Consider the following 7435-nt stretch of genomic DNA (forward strand, 5'->3'; position numbering starts at 1 on the left):
GTGACAAATCCACAAAAATAATGATTCTCGGTTAATAGTTAATGATACGTGTCGGGGGGAGTAGAGCTATGGGGCCCACCTCCTTCAGAGCGTGCTCTCCTTTCTTCCTCAGCCAGTCTTTACAGCAGTGCCGAGCTCTCTACCTGACCCGCTGCCAGGACTGGGAAATTGGAGACTCCGGGCCAGGATGCCACGGAAGTCTATCGAAGTCTATCGCAAAGCAAGATTCAACAGCTCCCTTCTCAGTTTGCAAATGGGCTGGAAGAGCACCAGCAAGAAGGCTCGAATGTCAAGCTTGTTTAAAAGCCACAGTGTTTAGCCAGTGCGGGGCTGGGGTTTTATTACTAACACCAGCCACCGTGGGCAGCACCCAAGTCATGGTCCCTCCCCCCTCACCTTCCAGTAACAATTCATAGAGAAGGCATGTCAATTCCACAGCTCAGACGGTCGGTCTGATGTCTGGAATAACACAAGGGCACTGGTGCTATTAAAAGCAAATGGGGTTTGATTGAAGGGCCCACGGAGCACGGAGACAGCACTTTTTAACAATCTGTATACACAGGTTGCCTGGCGGCGGCCTGGGAACTGATGAAAGAACAGAGGTGGTTAGGGGAACTCCCTGCTGGCCAATTGTAATACTTTTGGTTGGCCCGGGGAGGGTCTTTTCTGCTGGCCAGAGTCCCCAGGACAAGAGCAATTGACGGGGGTTTGGAAGCCCAGATCCTGGTTCTGTGAGGCCCCTGGCTCCTCACATGGTCTAGGTGAGTTTCTCTCCTTTACCGTAATCCTTCAAGGTGGTGGGTGGGTAAAATCCTCTACTTTGTGGCTAGGGAGCTTAGACTCACTGGAGGTGCGAGGGTCTGGTAGCCAGGGGAAGGCCCGGTGCTGTTGGTTCTTTTAGGCTTTTGTCCTGCAGCCAAGTCACTGAAGTTTTGACAAGAAGGTCTTGGAAATAGAAGCTTGGGCACTTGGAAGACCTAGATTGAAATCTTGTTTCTGCCAGTTACTGGGCGATCTTGGGCAATTTCCTGTTCCACACAGTGTCCCCTGATTTCGAGGAGAGCAGTTCTCAAGCTTTTTGGTCTCAAGGTCCCTTTACACTCCAACAAGGACTTCACAGGACTCTTGGTTATGAAGGCTCTCTCTCTGTATTGATATTTACAGCTTTAGGAATTGAGATTGAGAAAACTTTAAAATATTTATTAATTCATTCACAAAATAATAATAATGTACCCATTGCATATTAACATAAATAACTATATTTTCCAAAACAAAAATGACCACCGAGGTGGACATCGATTTACATTTTTGTGAATCTCTTTAATGTCATGCTTAAATGAAGACAGCCGCGGGGCGCCTGGGTGGCTCAGTGGTGTTAAGCGTCTGCCTTTGGCTCGGGTCATGATCCCGGGCTCCCTGCTCAGGGGGGAATCTGCTTCCCCCTCTCCCCCTGCCCCTCCCCCTCTCCATCTCTGTCTCCTCTCGCTCACTCTCTTTCTCTCTCAAATAAATAATTAAATCTTTTTTTAAGAAACGAGAAGACCGCTGCCCCCCTGTACCTGCCTGTGGGTCCAGGCTGCTGTGACGTCACCTGTAAAACAGTCACTGTGCAGTTGTGAGAGAAGGCAAGTGGAAAAGGAAGATGTCCCCCCTTCCCCCCACCAGCTCAGGTCCTGGACCACGTGTCCTGGCCCCCCCAAGGTGTCTGCACATTGATGCTTAAGCTTGCTTTGGGAGGGGGCCACTTTCTCACCCCCAGATCCTGAAGGAACGGAGTCATTTTATTTCCAGAATCTTTACCTGCATTGGGGTCAGGCCACGGCCATGGCTGTGCCCACCTACCGACTCAGGGTCTGTAACTGGTGCCGAACGGCTTTAGGTAGTTCACAAAGAGAAACAAAGCAAAAGCCAATAGAAACAAGCAAACAGGTGTGCAAAACGGTATATTCCATTTCCTGTTAGAGAGCCGGAATGAACCATTCACACAGCAAGGTGACTGGGCACGGCATGCGGAGCGGGCTTTCGGAACAGGGGGCTGCTCTGCAGTGGAAAAGGGTGATGTCGTGGAATTATGTTCAGAAGGACAAGAGGAGACTAAGCCGATAATGCTTCAGCGGACACTGCTGGGCGGCGTCCTGCGCTCCTGCGCTCCGAGAGACGGGTGGAGGACCTCGAGTACTGGCCGACAATCCCAAGACTTGAGTTTGGCCAGGGGGGATTCTGCTGCCAGTTCTGTGTGTGTGTGTGTGTGTGAGAGAGAGAGAGAGAGAGAGAGAGAGAGAGACTTCGACAAGTTACTTCTCTCTGGCTCCAGCCCCCCATCTATAAAATGGAAAGAGTGTCACCACCCTGTCCCTTCTCAGGGCTTTAGGGCACCCCAGCCACGAGGATGGCTGCAGAAGACCCTGAGAATCCGTGGTATGCCCCGAAGAGGTCAGAGCCCTTCAGGAAGAGGCCGCAGACCCGAACGGGGCAGGGCAGTGCCCACATGGAAGCCGCCGGCCTCACTGTCTTGGGGAATAATAACAAAATTCCCCCCACCAATCCTCCTCCTCCCTGCCCACTCCCCAAACATCCCATGCCCATGCTGGTACATTGAGGCGGTGGGAAGGCCAAGTTCAGAAAGGGTCTTTCTGTTCTCGGCTTCTCACAGGCTTAGCTGAAGCCCCCCCCCGCTCCCCACCCCCACCAAGGTGGTAGCTGATGTGACTTCCCTGGGTTTGGGTCAAGAGACAACTGTTTCCCTTGAAAAGCTTGCTGGTAATCTCCATGGTCTCTGCTAAGCTCTGGGAGCCAACTGTGGCCACATACCCAGGGGTTTTTTTAACCAATCTCTCCATTCAGAGCCTTTGTTGTCCCTCGCCTACCTCCTATCAGCTGCGGGACAAACTGTGACCTGCCCCCAGGTAGGCTGGCCAGGAGCGGCTGACCGGTAGGGCCCGATCCACCAAAGTGACTGTGGATGGCAACCGGCAGAGGACCAGGATGGCACCCATGCCAAAGGGCACTTGTTCCAGAGGCAGCAAAGGGGTGAGAAGATCAGACTGCTTTAATCGCTACTCAGAGAACAAACAGGGCTTTACACTCATGATCTTATTTATATACACGTGGATCTTACTGGAACCACCATACGGCAGAATGGGAAGGGAAAGTTTGGACAACTGAGACGAGCCTTTGCCAGGGCCTGGGATCAAAGCCGGAATGGCTGCCACCCACCCAAGGACCTTTCGCTCTCCACTGTCGCTCATTGGGACAGGGTGGGAGGAGCCAGTCGGCTCAGAGCCCAGTTCAACCTGGAGGGCAGTCATCACGACATACCTGGGGAAGGCCGTGGGTGGCCGCACTGAGGGGTCTGCAGCTTCGCAGGAAGGGAGAAGAACCAGCCTCAGCGCTTATGCTGGTCTCCACTGAATGGTTTATAAATGGCCAGGACGTCCACTGTCTTCCTGGAACCAAGAGGTCAGCAAACAAGTAAGGTTCAGAGAGGTGAGAAGACTTCGTTGCCCAGAGACCCATACCTGGTGTAGTAGGCTAAGTACTGGCCTCCAGAAAGTTCTGTGTCCCGATCTCTGGAACCTGTGAATGGTATACAGCCAAGGGGACACTGCAGACGTGACTACGGATCTCGAGAAGGAGAGCTCATCCTGGACTATCTGGGTGGGCCTTAAATGCCATCACAAGCGTCCCGGTAAGAGGGAGGCTGAGGCGGTTTGACAGGGACAGAAGAGGGAAAGACCCCATGACGCGGAAAGCAGAGACTGCAGGGCCGCACTCGGAAGGTGGAGGCAGGGCCCTGCAGGCAGGAGTGCAGGTGGCCGCCACAAGCTGGAAAGGGCGATGGAACGCGTTCTCTCCTCACAGCATCCAGAGGCAAGCAGCCCAGCTGACACTTGGACTTTAGCCAAGTGGGGCCAACTGTGGGCTTCCACCCTCCAGAACTATAGGAGAGTAAATGTAAATGGTGAAGGACGGGAGGACTTCAGGGGGAGACGATGGTGGTTCAGGAGCTGGAAGCTGCTGGAAGCCACCAGCTAAAAGTCCCTTGCTTGAGGCACATCATATGATTTACCCAATCGCTTCAAGGAAGGGACCAGAAGCATGGAGGTCATGGCCTGTCCTTGGCCCGAGGGGCTGGAAGAGTCAGTCCATTGCTGACTGAGACTGGACCGGTGACTTCTGGATTCCGCACCGCCTTCTTCACTGAATCCCGGGTGTCCCTGCCAACCCAAGGCAGCTTCTGTCTGGCTCCAGGCCCCTGTGGCCCTGAGGTGAGCACAGTCCACGAGGGCAGTTGGGGGCAGCGTTCACGCTCTGGTGGCTGTGGAAACCAGCCATTCCCCTTGGAGAGAGGAGAGCTTTGGCAACTTTTGGAGGCTCTTCCTTCCCTTGTGGCCCAACAGCAGTAGGCAGATCGGGCTGCTCGGGAAGGAGTGAGCCCCACATTCTTCCTCCCTGAGGTCCCTCCCAGGGGCCACAGTAGGTGGTGCGGGGAAGTGTCATGGTTGACAGCTGGGTGGCACTTGGCGACGTGAAAATTAAAATCACCAGGAACTGTCGCCATTCCTTCTCTTCTCTCCCCTCCCTGCCTCCCCTCCTCTGAGCTTCTCTCTCTGTTCTTGTTCTTCCTCCATTGCCTTTTTTCCTGGTTCATTTTATAGCCCTCAGATTCCTAGCTCTGACAACTCTCTGGTTGACGCTTGGATTTCAGAACTTTTAAGAACTACTTTGAATCCTTAAGGTGTCTACAAACTGCTCAATTTGAGCAATGGTTGGGGGGGTGGGGCGGGGACAAAAAAGAGACTGCTCCCACCGCCCGGCGCCCCACAGTAACCCCAGCATCTTTACTCTGTGAGTTCCAGAACCTGGGCAAGTTTGAAAAATTATATTTTTTTAAGAGAGAAAGCAAGTGAGCAAGCAGGGGGCGGGTGAAGAAGGGTAGAGGGAAAGGGAGAGAAAGAGTCCTAAGCAGCCTCCATGCCCAGTGCGGAGCCCCTGACACAGGGCTCGATCCCACGACCCTGCGATCATGATCTGAGCCAAAATCAAGAGTTGGAGGCTTAACCAACTGAGCCACGCAGGCGCCCCGAAAAATTAATTTTTATTCCAAAACTCTATTTCTAGTGGGCACTTCCAAGTCTTTTTCTTAAGCTCCTACTGTATTCCAATCTCCAGTCCAGTCAAGTTCTGTGAAACTCAAGCTTTGCCTGTTGGGGATCTACTTTTCTTTAGATTTTACCATGCAGGAGAAAGAGCTTGCTTTCTCCATGCAGCAGTGACTGGAACGGAAAAGTGCATCCACTGAGCAGGTTTCAGAGCCTCTGAGTGTTTAGATGGTGCGCAGGTGGCTTTTAAGATGCCTTTTTTAGAGGAACGCGGGCCACCACCTACCTCCGTGTCTCCAGCATCTGTAAGCATTACAATTTCTAAAGTACTTTCACAAATCCATTTCATTCCCCCCCAACCCTTATTCTAGACATTACCCAGGGGCAATGTCCCTCTCCCACTTCATAGGTCCAGGGCATCCCCGGGGCCACCCAGCCGGCTCAAGAGTGGAGTTTCTGAAATGGTGAAGCTGCAAGTGCCCTTGTTCCATAAATGTGGACACTAAGTCTCTGAAGAGGAACAGGCCCTGCCACTTGCAGGTGGCCCCGCAGGACAGAAATTCAGGTGTCACCGGCCCTACTCCTCCATTCCGCCCCACCCCCCTCCCTGCCTGGGCCCGGGCACTTGGCCTCTATGATGTTCACCTCCAAAGCCGAGTGCCAGCCCGGGGAGGAACCACATGGTCTGTCTTTGAGAAAGTGCCAGGGCGCGGCAAAGAAGGGGTGTGTGCGTGCCAGCTAGTACAGGGACTGCCGGCTTCTGTGGGAGGGCACATCTTGGGGTCGGGAGGCTGGTCGCAAGTCAGTACGGATGCGCTGGATTCACACCGGGAAGCGGGCTGCGGCGGAGCTGTGGGCCGAAACCGTGCTCAGTAAGTGGAATCTTCAACCCCCCCTGGGGCTCCATCTATTGCTGCCTCTGGAGAACTCCTTTTATGAAGCAAAGGGTCTCCTTGTAATGCAAATCACCGCCCCCTAATTGGTCTGCTTTGTAACTTCTGTGCCTTCAATTGCTTAAGGGGACCCGGTCCCTTTATCGCTAATAGTACATTTTAATGTTGTTTCACACAAAGCTAGGAAGCTGCCAACTTCAACTCGGACTTCAAGGCTGCTGCCTCCGGACCCGGAGAAGACCCACTTGCGCCCCTGGGGCAGGCCCGGTCCCCGCCCGCCGCCTCCCCTCCCCTGCCCAGTGCAGGTTTGTGCCGAGCACTTAATCGGGAAGCGGGGAGTGCAGGTGGCACTGCGTACCACCTGGAGCCATCTCCGAGAGAGTGCCCGCATCCTCCGAGGCCTGCGAGGAATACCAATTGCATGGTTACCGGGCCCCCTCAGGAGCCCACAAGAGGAAATTAAAAGGCATACACACGCCTGGAATAAAGGGCCCTCTTCTTGCAGCTAATCACCGAAATTGGTCACTGGGTTGCCCCCTCCCCCCTCTGGTGAAAGACATGGTCTTTCTCATGTTCTGTTCCATCACTTCGTTCTCAGAAATGCGTGCGGGGGGCTGAGCTTCGCACGGGCTCCCCCTCCCAGTGCCCTCCATCCCCAGCCCTGCCCTCCCTTTCTCCCCAGCCCCCCCCCCCCCGGCCCCCACTTCTCCCATCAGGAGGGGCGGCAGTCAGTCCATCCCACGCAGGAGACAGATCAGTCCTGGCCCCAAGGCCACACAGGTGGGAGGAAGGGCCCGGCATTTCAATGAATGCCTCCTGCCAGGCCCTGTGCAGGTTGCAAAAGGCCTCCACTTCCCTCTCTGTGTGCGCTTCACACCCCATCAGGCGCACCGCGGCCACTTACCCTCAATGAAGTGGCCCGAAGTGACAGGCGCCGTCGTCAGGGGCTTTCGTTCCAGGGCCAGGCCGGGGACCCTCTGTGCTCCAGGGCTTGCTACCTCCTGCTGGTGTGTGTCTCGGGCACACTGGACAATGGGAGAGTCCCCAAGAGGAGTCTGGGCAGCCCCAAAGGGCAGGAGCGGGAGCCAAGTCGCCAGGGGCTGCCAGGAGGGGCCGCCCTCTCGACACCTGCTGAAAACAAGCAGGAAGGAGGCCTCAGGGAAGAGTCTCCCTTTCCCCTGCCAGGCAAGCGATTAGGGTTGGGTCACCTGAACTCCAGGGCCAGTTTGCCCAGGAATTCTGGAGAGTAGTACAAGCTGTGGTCTTGTCTCCTGTCGTGGCTGTGGGCACTTCACTCTGGTGTCCTGTGGGGGGCCTGGCCTGTGATCTTGGGGTTGCAGGGGATCCTAACATTCATACTATCACGTGTTGAACCGTGGCCCCCAAAAGATATGCCTGCCTGGACCCTGTGAATGTGACCTTATTTGAAAAAGGGTCTTT

The 7435-nt window shown here is 54.7% G+C and overlaps 1 long non-coding RNA gene across 1 annotated transcript; it reads right to left on the reverse strand.

The window, feature by feature from the left end:
- Positions 1–1812: 1812 nt before the first annotated feature.
- On the reverse strand, positions 1813–7168 carry LOC116627583. The gene is made up of 3 exons (XR_004298507.1): positions 6900–7168; positions 3319–3446; positions 1813–2232 (listed from the first exon to the last, which is right to left on the reverse strand). It is a non-coding gene; the product is annotated as an uncharacterized LOC116627583 (long non-coding RNA).
- Between the last annotated feature and the right edge of the window lie 267 nt (positions 7169–7435).

The sequence above is a fragment of the Phoca vitulina genome, unplaced genomic scaffold, assembly GCF_004348235.1.
Source record: "Phoca vitulina isolate PV1807 unplaced genomic scaffold, GSC_HSeal_1.0 scaffold99, whole genome shotgun sequence".
Taxonomy (NCBI): Eukaryota; Metazoa; Chordata; class Mammalia; order Carnivora; family Phocidae; genus Phoca; species Phoca vitulina.